Source organism: Microtus ochrogaster, linkage group LG2 (assembly GCF_000317375.1).
Source record: "Microtus ochrogaster isolate Prairie Vole_2 linkage group LG2, MicOch1.0, whole genome shotgun sequence".
NCBI lineage: Eukaryota > Metazoa > Chordata > Mammalia > Rodentia > Cricetidae > Microtus > Microtus ochrogaster.
The window spans coordinates 31847870-31871070 of NC_022028.1; the positions used below are offsets into that span (position 1 = coordinate 31847870).

Sequence of the window (23201 nt, forward strand, 5' to 3'; positions counted from 1 at the left end):
ATGGAGGAGGTGAGACCTGTAAGAATTGAGGCCTGATGGAGGAGGTGAGACCTGTAAGAATTGAGGCCTGATGGAGGAGGTGAGACCTGTAAGAACTGAGGCCTGATGGAGGAGGCAAGATCAGTAAGATGCACCTGTGGAGGCCCTGTTGGGAGCCCAGCCCCTCCTGTCACTTGTTTTGCTTCCTGAATGTCAGAAGGTAGAGAGCTTCCTTTTTATGTACTCCCACATAGCTGTACTGCTTTGCTACAGGTCCAAATGCTATGAACTAATGAACCACGAGCTTAAGTGTTAAAAATGGAAGCCAAATCAGCCTTTCCTCCTCAGTTGAGGATCTCAGGTTGTCTTGTTACAGCAACAGAAAGCTGACTGTGACAATCCATTTCCTAAAATCATTTTTGTTTTATGCTTCACTTTTAAAGTTGCATTCACTCTACCGGTGTTGAGTGTGTCACTGATTGTCTAAGCAAAAGAATTCAGCACAGAGCTGGACTGAGCAGAAGACTGAGAGACGATATCGTTTAGTATTCGTCAGCCACAGGTGACAACAATCTGGCTGCTGTAACCTCATGCAGTACACAGTTTGAAGGCCAACACAGAGCTCAGATGGTTGAGGATCTTGATTGGTACTTCAGCGAGAGCTGTAGTATTACCTTAGTGATCTAACCTTCATGCATCCAGCTGTATCCAATGAAGCAGTCTCAGTTCAGAGACCCAGAGGATGACAAGATGCTAAAAGAAAATAGAACATTCTCTGTTAAAACAGGACATGAGAAAGCGCCATGTGTCAGTCCTCCTTGCGTGTGTGGTCTGAATCTTTCACCAAACCACCTGCTGACTGTATGAGTCCTGGGTTAGTTATTTCAATTATTTCTGCTGTAGTTGCCTTGTCTGTGAAATGGACTAATGAATATACCCATTTGTATTCATTTCCTATTGCTGGCATGATAAAATATCACAGAGTAGTTTTAAATGGCACATGTATTGTCTTTCAATTAAAACAACACACATTTATTATCTCATATTTCTGGAGCAGAAATCTGATGCTGATCTTACTAGATGGAAATTGGTAGAGCTGCTTTTCCTGGAGGTTCTAGGAAAGAATTGGCTTTCTAGTCTTTTCCAGCTTCAAGAGGCCATCCACATTCATTGGAATGTGTGGTGGTTTGAGAATGGCTCCCATAGTCTCATGTATTTAAGTATATGCTTGCTCCCCAGTTGGTGGAACTATTTGGGAAGGATTAGGAGGACTTTGTTGGAGGAGGTGTGTCACTGGGGGTGTGAACTTTGAGATTTCAAAGCCCACACCATTTTCAGTTAGCGCTCTCTCTCTCTCTCTCTCTCTCTCTCTCTCTCTCTCTCTCTCTCTGCTTTGTGGTTGTTGTTTCCACATGTGAGCTCTCAGCTTTTAAAGCCAGTGGCGAAGCATCTTCCTATGGCTCTGGCCCCTGACTCTCAGCCTTCCCTCAGGACCCTGTAATTACCTGGGTAATTTGGGCTTTCCTCATCTGTAAATTAGTAACCTTATCTCCTCTGTTACAGCCTTAACTCCTTCATGTCATACAAATGATACATTGCTAACTTCCTAAGATTAGAATGTACACAATGCTCAAAAAAATCTATAATTCTGTCTGCCATATTATCTCAGGAGGTTATTTCAAAGACCCAATGGATAAATACTAGTAGCACATCTATAATAAATCCTGATGATTAGGAAGAGTCCAGTAAATTTTAGTTATTTTATTGTTTTTTTTTTCGCTCTCTTGATAAAATGCATTCATAAATTTCCTTTACTTTGGCATTACTTTGTGAAAAAGAATTGGATTGCTAAAAAGAAACTTAATTTGTGCTTCATGGAATATAAAAAGATGGGAAGACAAACAAATTTTTAACATAGCACTTTAATATTTACTTAATAGAATATTCACATGAATAGATTACTTAGAAAACATACAAGACTGTTTGAGTTTCTCTTTTGTTTCACCATCACTTACTTGTTCTTTGAAATTTATTTTCTCACATTTTTAAATCACTTATTAAAGGAGTAGTTCTCCTTTTTCATTTTTAAATTACACAGAATTTAGAAATAATAAGGACCAAAGATGCAATTGTAAGGACTGTTTAATGCTGGAGGATGTGGAGGAGGAACAATAGGTAAAGTGACTGCCCAGCATCCTTCTACAATGCTGGCACAATGACACAGGTTTATGATCCCAGTGTTAGTAGATCTCAGGGGCTTGCTGGTCAACAGCCTAATCAAAACAGTGAGCTCTGTGTTCAGTAAACACCCCTTTTTCTTTGTTTTTCTTTTTTATTGATTTTTATTGAGCTCTACATTTTTCTTTGCTCCTCTCCTTGCCTCTCACCTCCCTGCTTCAACCCTCCCTCAAAGTCCACATGCTCCCAATTTACTCAGGAGATCTTGTTTTTTTCTACTTCCTATGTAGATTAGATCTATGTAAGTCTCTCTTCGAGTCCTCTTTGTTGCCTAAGTTCTCTGGGATTGTGGTTTGTAGGCTGGTTTTCTTTGCTTTATATTTAAAAACCACCTATGAGTAAGTACATGTGATAATTGTCTTTCTGTGTCTGGGATACCTCATTCAAAATGCCATCCTCTTTCAAAAGATAAAGTGGAAAGTGATAGAGGAACATTTTCAATGCCAACTTCTGCACATGCACACGCACACGCGCACACGCACACACACACACACACACACACACACACACACACACATACACACTGGCCAGAACAGCATATATGTGTACATGCACACACACAAAAATCCAGTGTACATTTATACTCATACACTGTATGAGTGTACATACACTCAATGTGAATTTCTGTTATTATCACAAACGTTTGCTTGGTCTATAGAGGTCATAAAATTTATAATTAAAAGAGTAAATTCCCACACTTTGTTTTTGAAATTTAAAGATTTTACAATAATTAGTTTATCAATTGTTAATGTTAAGTTACTTAAGTTGAAGTAAAATTAAGACAAATTTACCTACTGTTGAAGCACTTTTCAAGCACTCCTTGGCCACAGATAGTTCTTGCTGATATGTTAGACAACGTAGGCGCAGCAAGTAGTAAACTTGTCCAAAGTACTACATCTCAGGATTTTGTCACACTACTTTTGAACTCAGGACAGTGCTTGTAGTCACACTGCTGCATTATCATACCCTGTGTGTGATCTACAGCAAAGCCTGGCTTACCAGTGTTCACTTCCTTGTCTAGTCATGTGTTCATTTCTTTGATTAAAACAAAAGCTAGACACAACAACAACAATTGGCCATTTTGCATCTTTAAATTATGTAGAGAGAGCATAAAGGAGAATAGGTCAACTGCTAATCTGAGTGTTTAAGGTGAATTAAAAATGTATCATTCTTCTCTTGTCCCTAGACTATTCTTCTAAAGTGGATAATTGGCAGCCTTATTGCATTGGCAAGTAGTCTATAACAAAAATAGATAGAAATAAGTGGTATGCAGGCTAGTGGTGGAGACAGAAAGCATCCTGTGTAGACATTGGCCAGCATGTGTCTGCCACTTACCTTGATTCTGGCAGCCCAGCCAACCCTACACCTTATTTCTACCTTCAGAGGATCATACCCAATCCTCACTTTCCGCTGACCAGGACTCCTCTTCTACAGCCTGGCCAGATCCACTATTTTTACCTCCTTTCTCACTTCTAGGCTAGTTATATCCATTGCCCTCTCTTCTGTTCCATGTCTCAATTATCTCAGACCTGAATTTCTTGCTGCTGTATTGGGCATTGTAGGCTCAATAGATTGAACTTGTGCGAAGCCATGCCTCTCTAATGGGTTCTCATGGCTTTTGTACTCAGAACAGTTCTTGCACTGACACTCTACAGAGCCTTGTGCAAACCACACCTGACTCACCTATAAGCACAAGAATGTACCATTCTTCAGCATGTTTACCAGTACTGCAAGATGCCTGGAGCTTCTCCTTAAGTTCACAAAAATCTCCAGTGAAGACTGTATAGAATAAGAAAACTCTGAGAATTTGAGGGTATAGATTCCAGTTGCCTTACCCTTACTGGAAAGGAAAGACCAATATCGAGGAGATAAACTGGTATGGCAATGGTTTTTATAACAATTGGTTCCAGAGTAAGTTTATTTGATCAGTTCTGGAAACCAAGAGATTCGTATTCTTTTTAATATATGCTGGTCCCTGCCCTTTAGCTCAAAGACAGTGGACTGCAGCTCCAGAGTCTGTGTGCGCTTTCAAATAGAATGACATTAATGCAAGCTGCAGAGTGTCATAGTAATAATCATTTCAGTAACTAGGAAACTGTTCTCCAGCACCATAGATGTTAAGATAATGAACTTTGGAGGTAGAAGCATGATCTGGGTATTATTTTGGGATGGTTCTTGGGAAGCATTTTAGCATGCCATTTTCCATTGTTACAGAAACTAAAATGTTGAGTTAGAGACTCAATAAGTAAACAAGTTATCCCAAAAAGAATTTCCCTCAGTTAGAGTTTCTATAGCTGTGATAAAACATTATGACCAAAATTGGAGGAAAGGATTGGAGGGGGATGCTTGTTTGTCCTGGCCACCCAGAACAGAAATAATCACACAGAAACCATATTATTTAAATCACTACTTGGCTGATTAGCTCTACCTTCTTATTGACTAACTATTACATATTAATTTAACCTATTTCTACTAATCTAATTTTTTCTCACAAGGCTGTGGCTTACTGCCTAAAGTTCTGGAGTCTATCTCTGGCAGGGCTACATGGCTTCTCTCTCACTCTGCCTCCTTTCTCCCAGCATTCAGTTTAGTCCTCCCCACCTACCTAAGTTCTGCCCAATCAACAGGCTCAAAGCAACTTCTTTATTCATAATGGTATTCATAGCATACAGGGTGGAATCCCACATCACCTCCCCTTTTCATGAAGCAGGAATCCCAAAGGATCATCTCACCTTTAGGCAAATTTAGCAGTCATTTTTCTTCTGGTCCTGTATGTCCAGTTCAACAAGCAGTCCAGGCAAGAGAAGTTTCTTACCCAAATGGTTAACCAACTCCATAAGGAACCTCTTTGGTGCCCATGTTCCCCTTGAAATAGATTGGTGCTGCCAGGAGCAGATGTCTCTCAGTGTCATGAAAAGTCCTAAGTTTTTTAAACGTTTTAAATGCCATATTCTATAGTCTTTGAAAGGTTGGAAGGATGCCTATCCATCTGAAATACATCTTTTTACATCTAGAAAACCTAACTAACATGACTAAAAGCTTGACTATTATAGACAATTATCTATTAACCTATATTTCTTAATTATACATTACATTTTTAAATGAATTGCATGATCAAAATACCTTAATTAAGAGCATAAATATACATATAACAAAACTGACCTAAAATTTGTATAAATAAAGCAAAATCCATATCAATGCAAACTATCCATCTCTATATCATATCCCCCTTTAAATTTAAACAAACATTTATAAACAATATTTGGGAATATGGTTTATTTGACTTATACTTCCATATCACTGCTCATCATCAAAGAAAATCAGGACCAGAAACTTAAGCAGGGCTGGACCCTGGAAGCAGGAGCTAATGCAGAAGCCATGGAGGAGTGTTGCTTACTGACTTGCTCCTCATGGCTTGCTCAGACTGCTTTCTCATAAGACCCAGAACCACCAGCCCAGGGGTGGCACCACCCAAAATGGGCTGGACCCTCCCTCACTAATAACTGATTAAGAAAGTGCCTTACAGCTGCATCTTAGGAGGCATTTTATGAATTAAGGTTCCCTCCTTTCAGATAACTAGTTTGTGTGTGATGTTGGCATAGAGCAGCCAGCACACCAGTGAACCAAATGATGGCCTCCAACTGGAAACAAATGTGAGAAGCCAGGCAAGGCAGAACTTAAGGATAAGGAGACATTTAGGTCAAGAGAAGACTCACTGAGCAGGGAGGAGGTACACTTACGTGTGACAACAAAGGGCAGTTAGTCAAAGATTCTGTCACAAGGCTTGCTTTAAAAGAAACATGCCCTAGGTCCCCTCTAAAACAATGTGACATGTTCATCCATATTGTCCTTTGTCTCTTTTTGTTTTCCTCTAACATATCCACTTTTCCACGATGGTTGCTCTCTTTGTTCCATTGTTGCTTATGACACTGGAGACTGTTGAATGTTCAGCTGAGACTGAGTAAATTCCTTTCTTTCATTTGGTTCAGAGAGTTAAGTGAAAAATGTCAAATCTGTAAATAACAGCTGGATGCTGTTATAGGAATTGGAGATGGTTGTTTTGAACTGTGGGAGTATAAACCTGTAGATATCTTGAAGTACTGATTTCGGGGAAAATGGGAAATAAAATATTATCATCAAATGCCTCATTGTGCACCACTAAGACAAAAACAAATTACAAGACATACATGAGTTCAAAATGACACAAAAAAGACTTCTAGAAGCCCCCAAGTTCATCATCAAATGCCTTCAGATCTGTTGTTAGGGAACGGGCTGTTTGCTACAGCTGTGGTTAAACTTAATATGGATCTTCAAGATGTTACATGACTGCCTTAAAGATGGAGATTGAAAGAAGAAACAGGATTATCAAATTATTGTCACCGAGAAAGCCCACACGTGGTGTGGAATGTCCTTCTGTCTATGTGTTGCTTTTATTGGTTAATGAATAAAGCTGTTTTGGCTGGTGGTTTAGCAGAATAGGGCAAGGCGGGAATTCCAAGCAGACAGAGGAGACAAATCCCAAGTAAAGATAAGTGAGAAACAAAGAAATAAGAGTGGGCATTGCCTAAGATTCACAGAAGACACCCTGTCCTCAAAAGCCCTAAGCCTGAGTTTGGTGACTTCTCTTGACATTCACCTTCTGCCTCTGGTTTACGTGTGGGGTAGTCTAGTTACAAGTATATCCTGTGGCTGTTTCACAGTCAGTTAAATGTTGAAGGCTTGGCTGTTGCTTTGAATCATTCAACGTAATTTGTACCCAAATAATGCCCCAATAATGTACCCAAAGGCTTAAACTAATGAATTTCATGATATTCTTTTCTCATTCTTAAGCTCGTTTTCAACTTATTATGCGACTTACTATGATCATGCGACTTTATTTTGAGCAGTAAAAATGCTAAATGAATTGTTCTAGTAGCTTTCTCCTTGACATTTTTGTTCACCTGCTTGATTTCTGATCAAATGCTGCCTAGTGTGTACAAAATCATGGTCCTAATTCATGCTGTTTTGCTGTGATTCACTGAAATAAAATGTTCATAAAATGCATAGTGAGAATCAGAAAACAGAAGCTGCAGACCACAGGAAAATCGGAAAGAAACAAATCCCATGTTCTCTCTTTTTATTGCTTAATAAGATATGAGAGCAGGACACTAAAGAGATGAATCAGCAGTTAGCAGCACCGGCTTGTCTTCCAGAGGACCTGGGTTCAATTCCCAGAATCCATGTGGTAGCTCACAACCATTTGTAACACCAGTTCCAAGGAATCTGACAACTTCTTCTGACCAGGCTTATGCAGACATATGTACAGACAAAACACTAAAATGTATAAAATAAGTAAGTAAATAAGTACAAAAATCTCCCTTTAAGAAAGATAAAATGGGTCTCTGACTCTTGAGTCTTCTCTTCTGTTGGTTTACTGTGTCCAATGTCGATATGATAGTTTTTGCTTCATCTTGTTATATTTTGTCATGTTTGGTTAGGCTCTTAGAAGCTTGTTATTTTCTAATGGGAGACATAAAATTGGTATATCTGTAGGAGAGAGGAGGTGGGGAGGAACTGGGAGGAATAGAGGGAGGAGAAGCCGTAATCAGGGTATATTATGTGAGCAAAGAATCTATTTTCAGTAAGAGAAAAAATGGGAGGAAAACGATGATTTCTAGGAAACAGAAGTGAAGCAAAAAAAAAAAAAACAGATCTCCTTCTTTGACTTGCATTTTTCATTTTTGGCAAGTTTATTTATATATTTTAATTAAAATAAAATTATGCCATTTCCCTTTCCCTTCCCCCCTTCCAACCCTCTTGATCTTGCTCAAATTCATGGTTTCTTTTTCTATGAATATTGTTGTGACACATATGTATGCCTAAGTACATAAATGAAACCTTCTGAATGTATTTAGTTTTGCTTATGTGTATATGATTGTATGTATATGATTTTATAATCAACCACTTTGTATTGGGTAACAAATTAGGGGGCTATCCCTAAGAAAGATTAATTCTCCCTCTTTCCATAGTCACTGGTTGCCTATAGCTCCTTGTCGAGGGTGGGGCCCTGTTAGATTGTCCCTTTGCCAGCAGCATCTCTTTGGGTTTTGGCATCATTCAGACCTTGTTTAGGCAGCCATACTGTTATGGTATCATGGGCATACTCCCTTGTCATTTCTTCCCCCTTTTTTGTTTTGTTTTGTTTGTTTATTTTGGTTGGTTTTTTTGTTTTGTTTTGAGAATTACACTTGAGACTTTACAGTTCCATTAAACTAAATATTCAGTCTTCTATGAAGCAACAGTCCATAAGGAAAGTGGTGACATTTATTTAATACATTTGGAGCAGCATGTTATCAAGTAAGATTAGATTGTTTAATGAATAAAAAACCAAGGGGGCTGTGACTCCAAGGGAGGAGCACTATTCACCTACATTTTAAAGTTGCTCTCATATTATATATCAGAGAAATGTAAGGCCTTCAGAAATATCTTTGACAACAATTTGGAGGGAAGGGAAGCTCAGACAGTGGGTGATGCTCAGGCTAAGCACTTGGAAATGTTGATCAAATATCCGGAGGCGTCGGAGTGTCTGTTGTCCCCACTGCCTTGTGGTGGGGTAATGTTGATCAATTACTTCAATTCTGTCATAGATAGCAAGCAATTGTACGCACTGGAAGCCACGGTGGCCTATTAATAATGCATCCTAATTTCTAAAAGTAGCATTTCTCTTGGCTCTTAGAAAAGCTGGTTTCTGATCTTTGTTTTTGTATATAAACTCATGATTGAAGTAAAGTCATAAGTAATTTTAGAGAAGAAAAACATGTAATTATAAATAATATTTATGACCTTTTCTACATAAAATTAGCACAATCAAGTTTCTTTCTTAAGAATGCTGAAATAACCCTTATGGCAGTGTTTTAGGTTATAATCTACCTGTAATATAAATATTTGAGTCATTTTTCAAAATCATAACCAGTCTGCATGTGAATACCTTTCTGACCTTCAGGTAGTGAATGCAAGAGGACCTAGCCACCAGAGCTGTTAGGACTCCAAACTGTCACGTTATGTTCAAATGCTAATAACAAACTCCCACATCTATAAACACGTGGAAAAGAATACAGCTACAGGACAGATTGAGTTCCAGGCTGCCTGCCTGTCATTCTCATAGACAGTCATCTTAGAGTTTCACTGTGGTCGAGGGATCCAAGGTCAAGGCACTAGTTAGCCTCCCGAAAGATACCACAGTCTGTGGAAAGTTAATTTTGATGCTACGTAAATGTAAGGCTAAGGACTGTATTCTCATTCCCAAAAATGTGCTCCAGCTTCTAATGCAGAACAATTCCTACGGGTGCAAGTCGATAAATAACAAGTCAAGCTGTGGAACAATCAAGGGGGAATGTGGTCACACTCTGTAGCAGTCGACCTAAATTCACCAGCAAAAGGCCAGAGCAGAGTGAGTAGGGCATCCCCAAAAGCAACAGATACTCTCTGAAATCTGTTTAACGATGAGAATAAAACTCAGCTGCCACCGCAGAGTGCGGCGCAGAGAGTGGACTCAGATGACCAACATTTGCTCTAAGCTGAATCATTAATTACTTTCCCTGCTGACAGCAGTGCTTACTCGGTACTTACTAAACAACCATGGAAGCTTGCCCAGGCTTCATCCCATCAAGCCAAGATCTCACAGAGACCCAGCAAACCAGAAGCCATTTATCTAAACAGATACTGCTTTCTCCCTGGCTCAATAAAAGTAATTTTATATGTGTATTTAAAGGTGTATTTCTCTAACTGTTGTCCACAAGGATGTTGGTCATATTACCATGGAAAGTGATGCTGGCAGAGATGGGTACCTTATCTGGTTCTCAAAAAGAAATAAGGTATTGCCTTGAAGTCAGTCTATCTCCTAGCCGCCATGTTGATAATGATCCCTTCGCTTTGGTGCCTTTACAAGGTATATCCTGTGTCTTTCTTATCTCCTGCAATCAAAATGTTGCTGTCTTCTTTTACAAAGATATTTCAAATTCTATATAACTCAGCTATTTGCTCTATGCATCAGCTGCAAACGCAGTTTTATAAATTGTATGACACAGAACAAGTGGTCTGAAGCTGGGCATTTCAGGGCCTAGAACACTAGCCCTCAGAAAGTGGAGTCAGGAGGATGGAAGTGAGTTCATGGCCAGCCTGGGCAATGTAGGGAATACAACAAGAATAGTCTAAAGGCAACATGTGTAAAAATAAATGTGGAAAACATCACATACATCATATTCCCAGGAATTTTGTTTGCATGTTGGAAATGCACAGCTCTGGGGAACTCTGCACCAAGGAGGCCTGTTTAGTTACGCTCAGGTTCAAATTTCCCAAGTTTAGTTGGCTTTGAGCATCTCCTGAATCTTAAGACATTAAGGAACTCGAGAAGCAGTAAGAAAACACAAAGATGCTGACAAGTGCTGCTTATAGCTTCTGAACTAAGAATGGCACACTCAAGTCCTTCTTTCTAAAGGAAAAATGCTACAACAGGAGGGGTGGGTAAAACAAAAATATATTACATCATTAAGACTTCATAAAGATTATGCAAATGAGGGGAGGAAATTGTAAGAAGTGAAAGTGAATATAAAGACCTCAGCCTTATCTTCTAGGTGGAGGAAATGCCATACACGTGATAAAACCACATGGAAGAGGATTTGGATGATAATGCTATGAACGTTTGAAAGAAAATATTAAGGCATCTTTTTGTGGTTGATTTTTACTGTTTTGCAATGTAAGTTTCCCATTACAGCACTTCTATAACTCTCTCCTTTAAGATCTGAGTGAGTAAAGAACTTTATCTTTCTGATTATCCTAAATACTTAGTAGAGTATCTCTGCTCATTCATGGAGCAAACAAATGGGTGCAAACAGTAAGTAATGCTTGCAAAAAGACAAATCCTGCCTTAGCTAACGTGAGAGTGATAATGAAACAGGAAGTATGTGTAGGGCCTCAGATTGCAGCTAAAGTTCAGGGACAGACCCCCGGAAGCTCAAAGAGGAACAGAATCCCAGAAGCAATGATTAATAAGTGTGCACAGTTGGGAACACTGCTTTGGTGTAAATTATGTCTGTGTATTTTGTTTTCATGTCATTTCTTTGGGGCCATAAACTTACAGAAGAGACTTATAGAAGTCTGGTGGGGTAAAGGCACTTTGTCTGATGTGCCCTGAGAGGTAAAGAGAGTGGGATGTTACCTGTCAGAAAACTCAGTGCACAGTGGTCACAAGGGGAGAAAGAGAGTGATTTTCTTGGCTACCTTAACCCTGTTGTGTTCTCCTATAGACTTAAGGCTCTGGATTTCAAACCAGGTCTGCAGTAAGCTTTGGTAGTGATTGGCACAACAAGTCAATCCAAATGGCAGAGTCAGGAGGCTCTGAGCATCGAGCACTTTCCAAAAGTACCAGTTTCCCTATGCAGGCTTCAGTTCTTCAGCTGCTCTCCAGTTGAGTGTAAGGATACTGTGTGTTTGTGCATGTGTGTGTGTGTGTGTGTGCATGTGTGTGTTTTAAGAAACTTGTATATTCAGATTTCATCAAAATCATATGAGAATCTTAAGTATGAAAATAGAGCTAATGCTCTTTTCAGTGTTGTGTTACAAACTTTATCAAAGGCTGTGTCATGTTGGAAGGTACACCTGTTTATTTTTGCATGAGCTCTAGCAGAGGGCAAACATCTTTGGGGACACACAATGGGGACTGAGTATGTACAGCAAGGGCTTCTGATTGGAAATTGTCTTTGTTTTCTATCTGTCACCTGAAATGAAAAATGAGAACAAACAAAGGCTTTTGTTTTTCTGGGCATTCATTTTCTTGAAGATAGGTGGCATGTATTGTGTTAATTAAAAATACAAAAATGTAGACTATCAAGGACAAAAAAGACTTTAGGCAAAAGCATCCATGGAGACTACTGTTTTGTCCAAGGTCACCCCAGGCAGAAGTGAATGGACTGGACCCATGCCTATTTTCCAGTAAAAAAAAAAAAAAAAAAAAAAAAAAAAAAAGAATAAAGGAAGTGGCTTATTAAGGCGGGCTTCACTCCGTAGCTATGACTGCTAAAACACATAAGTGAATACAAATTCAAGGCTGGTTTCCTAATATACACTCCTCATTGACTATTAAAGCAAGGGGAATACCAACTTCAAATCATGCCAGTAAGCTTTGAGGCAATCTAGGTACCCGATCTCCTTCCCAATCTATAACATCCTTGCAGTGCAATGAGAGGATTAAATGTCTCTTTGTCAGTGTACTTTAATACCTTTCCGTGTCCTTGGAAAGTTATGGAAAGAGCTTAGGGGAAGACAGAAAATGGGAGTACCGTGTCCCCTCCCCCCTTTGTCCTGTTCACAGCACCAAAATGCTGATTATAATGTTGGTTCTCACCACATGCCAGGAGACAGCCCAGCACAGTTGAAACATAAGGACCGTACTGTTTACTGCTCTGGGAATTCACAGACCTTGTTTCAGCAGGAAAGTAACCATGAAAAGATAAAACAGCATATGATATTGGTTAAAGTGTGGCTTTCTTAACTTCCTTGCTATTTGAGCCTTTTGTGTGGGGTGAAGGGAGATGACAGGAATGGGATAATTGGAACCTTTTGTAGTTATGCACCATGGGGATTTAAAAATGAAATGACCAGCATTGTAAGAGGCAATGAACGAGAAGAAGTTGCTGTGGAGGGTGTGAGTTTGCAGGGGTAGACAGGCAACTTCATGTCATTCTTTGCATCCATGCGAAGTAATTCACATTGTGTGTCCCTGTCACTGCCACGTGCAAAGCAGTCGGTGGCCTTCTGGTGTCACTACATCTCCTTCCTTCTGATGGTGAGATTACAGATATCTAGGACCTTCTTGTACCCTCCTCCCAAACACAGGCTATAGGCACCCCGCTTCAAACCACCTCCTCAAAAGAATCTTCTCATAGTTATAATACCATTCAGTGAGCACATTCTTAATTCCCAAGCACAGCACTAAGTACTCTACACATACTCACTTATGAAACCTCACAACATCTACTGAAGTAGATATTATGCCGCTTTGCATGTGAGAGGGTAACTTATCCGAATCCTCTGGCAAGTAAGACTGGAATCCAACGTCAGTTATCTGACTTGTGATTCTCGTAATCTCAGTGGCAAACATCATGTTACTATCTTCATCTTCCATGTGGGTACCCTCATATCCAACTCACCTAGGTATCTAGCTTGTCTCTCACAAGATCTCATCTAATATTGACTTATTATTATTATTATTATTATTGGCATCCGATCTTTCCCCAGTAAGACTAAAGGCATATATAGCCCCCAACAGAAACACAAGCTCAGATACTCAGAGAGGGTAACTTGAGGTGTTGTAGATAAGAAGGAGTGGTTACCAGTAAGCTAGAGGTGCTTTCAAGTGGGTCAGTTTAGCATTTAAGAGGCACTAACTAAGTTCATCTAAGGAGACCATCATCATCCAGATCACTAACTTGCATGCTATCATCATAGAAACACTGTGTCTGGATCCCAGCGTGGAGCAAACATAGGCTACATCCCTTCCTAGGGAAGCATTGCAATGTCTGGAGATGACTGAATGTCACAGTAAAACAGAACTGCAGGGTTGACAAGGGAAGGGGTGTTGCAAATGACATCTCATGAGGCAAATGACATCTCATGCAAGCCTAGCCTCCCTTATTAAGTTATAAACAGAGGAATGGCCCATGAAGAAGAGATGAAGTGAAATCAAAGGTGGGTGGGGGCAGATAAAAGGGGAAGTTGGAAGTAGGTCTGAGGCCCAGCTTTTGATGGTTGACTTTACTCCAGGGATTTTTCCTCATTCACCTGGTTAGCTAATTTCCATGCATTCGTGAAAGGAAACATTTGATTGTTGACTAAGACCTCAGTCTAGCAAAGTAAGCCATTTGTACAGGGAGGTGGTCCCCACAGGAGTACTACTGGATAATTCTGTGCCTAAAGCACTGTTGGATGAACTGATTTCCAGGTCACTGTTCCTCAAGGTACGGTCTGTGCCCTGTCTGCAATAACCATTACCTAGATGCTCAATGTCACAGCAGATGGCTGGGCCTTCCTAAGATTGCTGAGGCCTAATGTTGGAATCCACTGTCTGACCATCTTTCTGTGTGATTGAGCATACATTGGAGAATTTTCTTTGACTCTCATTGCAATAGTGACTTTAAAAGCCACGATTTTGCACTTTATTGCCAAGGCCCTAACTCAGATAACAGTGTCTGTGTTGACATAGTCTTGCACTTGGACTGACCTGGCTCTTTTCCTAGTTTTCAAATTCTCTAGCACATATGCTCCATGTGTGGCTGAATTTCTGCCTCCTTCAATATTGGTGTATTGGTGCACCTCACCTTCTCCTACACAGGCTGCAGGATGTGTTTGTTCTAATCTTGTCTTTGGCACTGGTAGAATTGTACTGGGAAACAGGAATCCAAACTTCTTACAATTTTCTCCATCTCTACAAACCAGATTGAATAGATTTGATGCCCAGAAGAGAGCTATGTAATCCTCATTTCCTTATTGTTTTCATTCTTATTTACCTGGTAAGGAGCAAAGCAGAGTATAAGATTTGTTGTTTAATTATAGATCTTAAGCTATTGTATACCAAAAGCTCAAAAGACCAAAAAATTAATTCAGAGTGCACATTTAGGACAATGTTCTAGGAACACAAGTTTTTTTATATAAAAGCAGAGGGGTGGGCTGGAGAGATGGCTCAGTGGTTAAGAGCATTGCCTGCTCTTCCAAAGGTCCTGAGTTCAATTCCCGGCAACCACATGGTGGCTCACAACCATCTGTAATGGGGTCTGGTGCCCTCTTCTGGCCTGCAGACATACACACAGACAGAATATTGTATACATAATAAATAAATAAATTTAAAAAAAAAGCAGAGGGGTATGATGATTTTAATCCATAATCCCAGACATTACTGCTTTAAATCAAAGAACTGTTTTAGCTTTGTTACCTCCTTATAAAGATTTCAAAGTATGAAATGGTAACATTGAAGAAATGATTTGAGGGGTGGACATGTTTTCAGGGATTGTACCTAAACTGAGTTTGATCCACTAACCAGTGATTGTTGATGAGTAGTTAATTGTCTACATGATCAGGGTTTGGAAATACCACTCATTTATTTCCTGTGTGAATTATGTAAATAAGTCAAGTAGGATGGATAAGAATGTTTTATTGGCTCTGATTTCTTATCTTTGTGTGTAAGAGTGTGGGGTGTATGAGTGTGTGTATGCACATGTGTGGGGACTATGGGTGTGTGTGTGTGTGTGTGTGTGTGTGTGTGTGTGTGTGTGTGTGTGCGTGTGTGTGCGTGCGCACAGTTATGAAAGCCAGAGGTCACCAAGAGGTGACTTCCTCAATTGCTTTTGAAGTTACATTTTGAGGCAGTCTCCCCCTGAATCTGGAGCTCACTTTTTCAGCTAATCTAGTAGCCAGTGAACCCCAGGAGTACTCATTAACCTCCCTGGAGCTGGGATTACAGATGAATTCTGCTGTGCCCACCTTTTGCAAGTGGATACTGGACATCTGAACACAGATCTTCAAGTCTGAATGATGAACACTTTACTGACTGGATCTCCTCCCCAGCCCCTGCCCCTGGTTTCTCAAAACCTATCTTTTCACAAAGATCATCAGAGAATAAAATATATCGATGATGGTGATATTCTATAAACAAACCAAAATTTCCACTGAGATTTGGCCTCCTCACTGGATACAATATGATTTGTACAATCTATTATTAAAGAGTGGGCAACATTCATATTGAAAGTTAACAGTAGTTATGGTCAAGGATGTCAATGTGAGGAGCTTATTTTGTTCTAAAGGAAAGGATTCTGTTCTGTAGTTAACGTTGCCAGCAGCAGAATACTGAAGTGTGGTCCAAGCCAGTAAGCACAGAGAGACCTCTGTCTCTGCAGAAAACCCCAGTGTATGCCAGTTTCTGTCTGCTAAAACGCAATAGCTTTAGTTCAGAGTTCCTAAGCCCAGTATAGCTGAGGCTGTATTTATATGTGTTCACCTGACAGCCTATAAAATAAAATCATCTGTTCCAACCAAGAATGTCTTTCAGTTCTTCTTTAAAAGAAAGAGAAATGATACTACAATGAGAAACGTCTTGTCTTTCAGACAGCACATGCTCGACCCTCCCCAGAGAAGCTGCCTCTTGTGGTAGAAGGCAGCTAACCCAGACACCCACATTTGTTCAACCTGGAAGTGCTCAGCTTTAAAGGCAATGTCTACATCACGTTTCTCATCTCAAGACTCAAATATCTATGTGGAAAGGGATGCAAAATAGTCGAAAGAGCCAGAGGTGGTGGCTAATTTCAAGACAACTGTCTTTCAGACATAACAGGGCAGGTGTACATTTGAACTCATAAAGACTATGACAGTATGCCCAAGATGTCTACGGGCTCCGTGCAGACAAAATCCCAGCATGGAGGAGGGGAAGTGAGCACGAGGTTCCACTCCTAGCTGAAGAGCTACTTCATTAGATTGCTGCTGGCAGAAGAATCAGTTGTCTTCAATGGATGACAACTGTATATAAATGACATCCTCACCCCAGCAGTAGTCAACCTACACAAACAGCACTGTGTAGACTTTTAACAGAGAAGGAGGGACAGAGACAGAAACAGGGACAGGGATGAATGAATAGTTGTCAGTTGGATGGGTAGGACAGCGGGGGTGGATCTGGAAGGAGTTGGGGGAGGTAGGGAAAAATGACCAAAATTCATGGTATGAAATTCTCAAGGAATAAATCAAAACGTTATGAAAAATAAAGCAAGTATCCATCTTGGAGAGATTTCCAGGTTCTTTTCCAAGATGAAAAGGAGGGGAGGGGAGGGAGAAAGAAAGGGGGGTTGAGAAATACACAGAATACAGGTTTCAGAATATAACTATTTTTAAAAAAAATTATAGGCAGTAGAAGAGAAAGTGTATTGTCTTTGGAATAAAATGTATTGGAAAAGAGAACACTGTGTTCTAAATAAATAGTTAGCAGCATGACCCTTTCAGGATAGAGCCAGAGGCATAGGAGTCCCACATCAGCTGTGGTGTTTTCGAGGTTGTTGTTGTTTATTGTTGCTATGCCTTAGCATCTGAGGACAGAGGCAAACTCAGAACTGTGCAGTTTGGTTGACCTCTCCCCCAAGAAGCATAGACTCGAGGGCTAGTGACTTGAATCATACTTCTGTCTGAGCCCAGGCTCCAGTGAGACCACAAAGGATGAGGAAGTACCGCCTTGCTGCTCGGTTTCCTTTAGCCCCGCTTCATGGTGGTAAGCAGTGCTTGCAGGTGCTCCCAGGACCAGACTCACTTTTTCCCCTAAGCAGAAAGCAATGCCCTGAGCTCCCAGCAGGCAAAAGGAAAATCAACTGGAAACAGAAGAAAGCGAGAAGAAAATACAAGACAAGCTTCTTAGGCATTCCCCAGCACTAAGGAAGGAATCAGCGGGTTCTGAAAAGCACCAAGGAAGAAGGATACAGACAGCATACTAAAGACTAAAGTGGACAACCCCAGTGAAAGTGCCGCCAACACATGTTCAGAGTCAGGTTTGAGAGCCTGTGTGGCCTCATGTGTGCACATGTAACTCTCAGCCCTTAAGATTTCAGTTCTAATTTTTATAGTCATTTTTAGGAAGTGGGTTCACTGACTTTATCTACGAGACATTATCAAGCTTCTGTCCAATTTTAGGTTCCGTGATGATATGAATGGCAAATAACTGAGTGCAATTGTAATTGAAGGTTTTAAAACATAAGACCTAACATAATTGTGTGTGTGAAAGAGCTTTTGTCTCTAGCTGATTGCCTTTGTTGTCTGCTCATATGTTTGATTGTCCCTGGCATTTCACTTCCTCTCTTCCAACTTTGCTTATTTCTGCCATACCCTTATTTTTCTCACTTTTGCTTCACTGTGATGTTTTTCCAGTAAATGAGCTGCAAACTAAATTTCACATTACTCCTACTCATTCTCAACTCAGCAGAAACCTGGATCCCACCTAACTGCTCGGTGAAACCACACTCAAAGGCCAGGTTCTTTCTTCATCCACACCTTCTTCTCGGTATATTCTTAAGTTTAAAAATACTCTGAAATGTTAAATGCACAAAAGGCCAAACCATAGCTGAGGTGGATGGCATCCTTAAGATGTTCCATAATGCTTTGACTGGCTCTTGAGAACCTATCCTTCCTGCTGGGTTGCCTTGCCCAGCCTAAATACAGGGGGAGGTGCTTGTTCTTACAGCAGCTTGATATGCCAGGCTTTGCTGATGCCCGTGGGAGACCTGCCCCGTTCTGAGAGAATACAGAGCAGGGGTGGTTTGGGGGCAGGCAGGAGTGGGAGGAGAGGAGGGAGGGAAGGCTGCGATCAGGGTATAAAATAAATAAACTAATTTTTAGAAAAAGATGCTCCTGTAGGAAAATCAAATACTAATCTTTTAGTGCTAGTGTGAGAAGGTTTTGAAGTTATGGATTAAGGTTGTGTGGTGGTTTCTTCTGAATGTCAACTTGCTACAAACAAAAGAGGAAAAGAGCCGAATGGAGGAATTATCTAGATTATGTTGGCCTGTGGGGGATTTGTCTTGACTTAACTGAGGCACGAAGAGTCACTGTGAAGCACACCCTTTCCTGGGCTGTACAAAAGAGGAAAGGTAGGAGGGCAGGAACAGCAGCGAGCAGGTAGCCTGGGCACACATGTTTCTGTCTGCTCTTGACTGTGGGTAAGATATGACTAGCTGCTCTGAGTTCCTGCCTTGACTTCCTCTCAGTGATAGACTGTACCCTGGAGTGAGAAGCCACACAAACCCTTTCCTCCCCTGTGCTGCATTTGGTCAGGGTGTTTTATCACAGCAGGAACCAAACTAGAACAGGTTGCTAATCAGATGGCCTGAAAAACAGAAAAATTTTGTGAATCACCCTAGAAGAGTCAGACTGCGCTCCCAAAGCCCCAGACTCTGAGCATTCTCCCATTTTAGAACAAGAGAAGCAGAGAAAGATGAACCACAACAGGGGCCAGTGGGCTTTCCATTGTAAGAGGGGTTCAGCTGCTTCTGACTTAGAAAGGGACCTTTAGCTGAGAAGTTCAGGCAACCTGTAGAAGCTGAGCATAACCTCCGTGTGACAGACAACAGAGGCGTGGCTACTTCGGGCCTCCAATGGCAAGAAATGAATTTGCCAGCAATACTCCAAGATTCTCCCCCAACACTTCGAGAAAGACCACAGAACTGCCAACATCCAGATTTCAGCCTCATGGGACTCTAAGGTGCTCAGAATTTTTCACTCTTGAAAATTGGGGATTATAGTAAGAGTTGATTTCAATCTCTGGATGAGTGACTTTTTTTTACAAGAGCAATGGAAAACAAAAACAGATTGCTAGCATATTTTCTGAAATGTCTGATATCTTAGTATTCAGATTGCTAGTTCTTCTAAAGCATGGTCAAGACTGTTTGTCTTAACTTCCAAACAGCTATCAAAAATTGAAAATGTACCTTTTCCTGGCTGTACACACAGACACTGAATGCATATACAAGAATGCATAGCCCTGAGAGTTTCTTACATTTTGGATATGTCTGTATATGTGTTCATTAATTCTTTGAGAAATTCATACAATGTATTTTAATCATATTAACCTCTTCCCCCAACTCTGTCTAGATCCACCTCCCTTTCCTCCCCACTCAGGTTTTTATTCTCTTTTTTCAAAAGCCCATGAAGTCCCATTTACTCTTGGATACACGACCTTCCAATAGATCAGGGTGGCCATATCAAAGGACATACATGCCTTTAAAGAGATCTGATTCTTCTGCTGGAAGCTATTAGCTTCCAATAGCTCCCAAGCTAAGGGTAGGACTCCTTGCCAACCTCCTCTTTCCATGCTGGGACTTGGTGTGGCCTGGCAGGACTTGTGCACGCTGTCCCAACCACTGGGAGTTCATATGTGCAACTGCCCTGCTGAGTCTAAAACAACACTATTTACTGGTAGTCTTCCTCCTCAGGCTCTTAAACTCTTTCTGTCTCCTCTTCCACCATCATGTCTGAGTATTGTAACCAAGGGCTATGATGGAGATGGCCCATTTAGGGTTGAGCATTCCTCAGTCTCTGGTTCTCTGTACCTTTATCTGTTGTGGATCTTTTTGTCAATTGCTACCTACAGCAGAAAGAGGCTCTCTGATGAAGGTTGACAGACTCACTATTATATAGCTATAAAATGATGAGTCATTAGGAATTGCTTTCAATTTATGTGTATTCAACAAAATAATAGTAGTAGGTTTTCCCCTAGGGCTCTTGACCTGTCTCGCCACAATTTTTTGGACCCCATCTCGGTACCAGTTACAAGTTCCATCTTGGGAAACAGGCCTTAACTTCAATCAGAAAGTGTTTGGTTACTCCCATGACATGGTTGCCACTATTGTACCAGTGGTCTTCTCTTGCCAGGCAGATCATGACTGTAGACATGATCACAGAACTCACAGCTACATAAGACCAATGATTCCTTTGCTCCTCTGCTAGCATACACAGCACCTTCCAGCACTGTAAAAGCTAGCCAGGAGGGTATGAAGCCTCCAGGTGAATACAATCCTAATTTCCCCATGTTTTATGACCCAAGTATGCGGTACCTTCAGCAATAGGGTCATGTCATCAAGTTCTGGAAATTAAGCAAGAGCAATGGCAATGGGCTATAATGTTTGGGTGTCTATAGGACCTCACAAGTCAACAACTTCTTTCCCAGAAATGTTTTTTTTTTTAATTTGTTAACCTCAGGTGCCTAATAGGGGGATTTTTTACCTTATCATGTGGTAATTCCCTTTAAATCCTTCTCATATATGTTCATACGTGTATATTTTAGGAAGCTTCAATAGTAACAGGTTTCCATATGACTTTCAAATTTTCTTTAGTATTTATTATCCCTCCTCATATTCTCTCTTAGATTCTTCCTCCTCATAACCTACTCCAATTTAACTGTTCCTGTTCCATTTATCCTACCATCTTATATTTATCCTACCATCTTATATATCCCCTCCTGGAAAGAATGCCCCAACACCAACACCTACCTAATTTCATGAACTCTGTGAGTATTCCAAGTAAAACATATATTTCTGAAGATTCAAAGGTAATATCTATCAACAAGAGACAAGATGTGAAATTTGTCTTTCTGGGTCTAGGCTATCTCACCCAGGATGACTATTTCCAGCTCCATCCTTTCACCTACAAATATCCTAATCTTGATTTTAGATTTTAGCTACCTCTTATATTACATCTCGTCTAAGACCTTAAACCTATCCCTGCCTCAGGTGTCCCACTACCTTATTTGTATACCTCTTGTCAGAATGCCTGGGCTCTGTAGTTTGCTGATAATCGCTGTAGTATTTTCTGAATTGCCTTCCATCTGCCACATTCAGGGCAACTTTGGGATCATGATCTCTATTCTATGATAGTTTCTGCAAAATTCAATTTACTTCTGCAGCCTCTCAAATGAGATCTATCCATGACTTTCCTTTTCACATCTCCAACCTGGCTCTTACCTGCATTTTAGGGACATACCTTCCTCTGTCTTCTTAACACAACATTCCATCATTGAACATTCAATGTATATAAAGAAACCTTTTCTTCTTATTCCCGTGTAATAGGATCTATCTATCTGGGAGCCAAACTCAGGAACCTATAAGATCTCAATCCTAGATATGCCGTTAATTGGATTTGGGCCTCCTGTTATTGTGACCCCGACCATCTTCCTGTGTGGGACTAGGGTGAAAACAGCAATAATAACAAGCTTACTTGGTGGTCAGTTTGTTAGAGTTTAAATAAGCTCTTGGGCCAACACCCAGCACCTACTGTTTACTCAACAAATTCCTTCCATTATTTTCTGTTGGATTGCTAAGTACTTCTTTATAGTCTCCTCGGAGCCATTGCTGTAAATTGATACAAACACTTGGAAACTTAGTATCTGCAACCTTTCCTGCCTGTAGCTGCCCAGAGAAGATCCTCCTAAAATATCATCCTGATTATTGTTCAGAAATCCCTCAGTAGTCATTATCATTGTCAAACACAATAGAAACTTTAGTGATGTTGACATTCAAAGGCATAAAGGAACCATCTCTGGCTTCAAATTTCAACCGTCCACTCCTCTTGTTTAATTCTTGGCTGTAGGTAGCATTGACTTCCAGCTTTTTCCTAATATTTAGTTTTGTTGTAACCCTTAACCTCTATGTTAACTAATAACTGTGCTTATGATATAACAGTCAATATAATAAATTGACTTTTTAAAAGCATTTTCTGAATTATCCTTACAATTTCTACAAAGTGGTGACTATGACATGTCTGTTTGATAAGTGAGGAAAAGGAGACCTAAAATGGGTGAGCAACTAGCCAAGAAAGATCAGTCTCTGACACCGTCCCTTCTCCCCTGATGCCTATTCATACTGGATGTCTTTACCTTCAATATTTGTTCCCTTGTATTCACCTTCTTGACCCTCAATGGTTATTCAAAGCTTCCTTAAGAAATACATTTCTATATAGCTCACCCAAGCTTCTGCAAACTCTAGTGGGATTCTTTGTCCAACACAGCTTCTTAAAACTGCAGGAAGTGTCACACATTTCTCACAAAGCCCAACAATGCCCAAAAATGTCACCTAATCAATTCCTATCATGTACTGGAATTGAATGTCTTGTCTGATGAACCTGACAGTGACTCCTTGTGATTCGGCCATTGTCTGGTTTATGTTTATCTATGATTCTTGCTCACTGTCCTCGTTATTTTCATCTTCCAACATATTTCTGAAAAAGGACTGAATCAGAATGGGGCAAGATGCAACAGGATGCTGGTGATCTGGTGATGCAGCTTTTAGAGCTCCCCAGTGATGCCGTCCCATGGACCATGCTCTACAGAGCTACCGGGTTTCCCCTTTTTGGCGGTCACCATGAGATCTGTCTAGTAGATATCCCCAGATGCTCCTGGGTAATGCCTCCTTTAAAGGAAAGCGGTGTTCAAC

General features: G+C 40.4%; 1 protein-coding gene across 11 annotated transcripts in view; it reads left to right on the plus strand.

Annotated features, from left to right (window-relative positions):
• The window catches only part of Dock10 (dedicator of cytokinesis 10), a 250045-nt gene that overhangs the window by 63603 nt on the left and 163241 nt on the right, over nt 1–23201 (plus strand). The window lies entirely within an intron of this gene.